The 2609-nt window shown below is 32.5% G+C and overlaps 1 pseudogene; it reads left to right on the top strand.

Annotated features, from left to right (window-relative positions):
• LOC137650912 (uncharacterized) overlaps positions 1-296 on the top strand; it is a 1556-nt pseudogene extending 1260 nt beyond the window's left edge.
• The last annotated feature ends 2313 nt before the right edge of the window (positions 297-2609 follow it).

The following is a 2609-nucleotide window of genomic DNA, read 5'->3' as shown; positions in this document are numbered from 1 at the left end:
CAGTTAAAAATATTTCTGCTAAGGTGATTATCAAACAGTTGCATAATATTTTTACTTTATTTCGATTTCCAGCAGAATTTCAATGTGATCAGAAAACTAACTTCATGAGTAAAGTATTTCAGGAGACTTTAGCTACATTTAATCTGAAACAGGTGATAGCTACTGCATATCACCCTCAAACTAATGGAGCATTAGAGAGGTCACATCAAACTGTAAAATCTCTAATCAGAAATTATGTTTTCAGCACAGGTAATGACTGGGATGACGAGCTAGATATGCTCATGTACGTACTATGAAGTGTCAATAATGAATCTACTGATGTTAGCCCTTTCGAAATAATGTTTGGAAGAAAACCTAGAACTTTGCTGACGGCTGTAAAAGATAGGATCCTGAGACATTTTGAGAAGGAAGAAGTATTTAATGCTTCAAAATTTATTACCACATTCAAGAGCAAGTTGTCTAAAATACAGGAATTTGCCCAGAATAACTTACGGATATCACAAGAAGGAATGAAATTCATTCATGATAAAAAAAAATCTAAGGTCAGAACTTTGCAAGTTAGTGATGAGGTGTTGTTGTACCATCCTATTGCGGGTAGCCCTTTAAGAAAAAAGTATATGGGACCTTATACCATTGATAAGAAAGTACCAAAGGTGAATTGTGTGATAAATACTGCTGACCATCGCAAGAAAACTCAGATGGTTCATGTAAATAGGTTAAAACCCTTCATAAGAAAAACTCCGGAGGTATGTAATTTAGTTTTTTAACAAGAAAATCTGAAAATTCCTTTAGTGTTGAATCTGATGATAATTCTTATTCTACTGTAAGTGATAAAGTGATTATGTCTTAGGAAGATTCAAATAATTCTAGCATACTAGGTTCTTTATCTTCATATCTAAACTTTGATAATCGGCAACATTCCCAGCAACTTGAAGATTTGATTTCAGAATATAAAGATATCTTTATAGATAACCGAGGTAAATGTACTGTTGGACATCATGATGTGAAAATAAAACCAGAAGTCTCGCCTATAAGGCAGCCCTTTTACAGAATTTCCAAGAGCAAGTTAAACATTCTAAAGGCAGAGGTAGACTATTTAGTAGAGCATAATCTGGTTACTCCTAGCATTTCACCCTGGGCATCCCCATTCATATTGGTACCAAAGCCTAATGGGAAGTTCCGGATGTGTACAGATTACCGGAGAGTTAATGCAGCTACAGTTGAAGATTCTTTCCCCTTGCCTAGAATTTTGGACATCATTGCTAATGTCAGTAATGCAACCTTTCCCACGCAGATTGATCTAATGATAGGATACTACCAGATAGGACTTAACCCTGGATAGGTACGCTCCTCGGACACCCCTTTAAGGGTATACTCGGACGTGCGCGACCCCGACGCCAAAAAAAATTCTTGAAAAATCAGTTTTTGCAGTAACCTCCTTTTTTCTTTTGCCAAAAAAACTTCAATGAATGCTTAAAACAACTGTAAAGATAAATACTACTCATCTGCAGAAAAACTATTTATTATAAATATTTTTAAAAATTAAGTAGAAAAAAAGACCTTACATAAAAATTCATAAAAAAAAGTTTATACATATATACACAAATCCTTTTAGGAATTGATTCTTGAATGTTTAGGACACATCTTGATGTATTTTGGATGAAGTCAGACCCATGGAGGTGAAGATCTGAAATGAGAAAAAAAGGGTAACTTTTTTTGGCCAAAAAAATTTGTCCAAATTTCATGAATTTTTTGGGGTACCCAAATGAAATAGGAAGTGGCTAATTTTTTTTAGGGAATAAACATATGTTATCCTAAAATAGAAATATGTAAAAAAAAATTCATTATTTTGTAAATTACATTTATATCAGGGGCCATATCTAAAGGTAATTTTTTGAGTACTTAGAAATTTCGTAAAAAAATACATATATTTAATATATAATATGATATTTGTGCAGATAAAAATATACCAAAATATCACACATTCTATAGGGAACAAGAATATATATAGATAGGGCAACTTACGCTTCGGATATGTCCACAAAATGGCCGCCAACCACACTGACTCAGACTCCCTAATCTGCCACTTGAAATGTAGGAAGGGTATGTCAATTTCAAGGTGTTATTTACTAATCTAATTATTCTTGGATATGCATAAAAATTGTATGGTGGGTTGCTGGATAATTGTCGATTATTTTACGACTATAAAATTAAAATTCTGACCCAAAAAAAATTTTTTGAAGGGAAATAAAATCGAAAAAAAATGTAAAACAATATAATATTTTAGCTAAAAAAATTTGATGATATTCAATCAAAAAAGAAGTAAAAATTTTTTTACGACAAATAAACATCTAGAGGAATCATTACTCTGTGATAGTTCCTTAGTACGTAGTAATTTTGAAAGAAATGGGAAAAAACGAAAAAGTGGCAATCGCAGGAAAATCGAACACATACCTATATATACGCCATATCTGGCTAAAAATAAAGATAGGCATGGGTAGCCAGATCATCTAGAAACACTTCCCAACACTATAAAAATACAAGTTTTGTGACACTACTTGCCAATTCCTTACGGTAACATGACTAAGCAAAAAAATGCAAAACAAATA

This window comes from Palaemon carinicauda, chromosome 12 (assembly GCF_036898095.1).
Source record: "Palaemon carinicauda isolate YSFRI2023 chromosome 12, ASM3689809v2, whole genome shotgun sequence".
NCBI lineage: Eukaryota > Metazoa > Arthropoda > Malacostraca > Decapoda > Palaemonidae > Palaemon > Palaemon carinicauda.
This window is presented reverse-complemented; position numbering and strand designations above follow the sequence as displayed.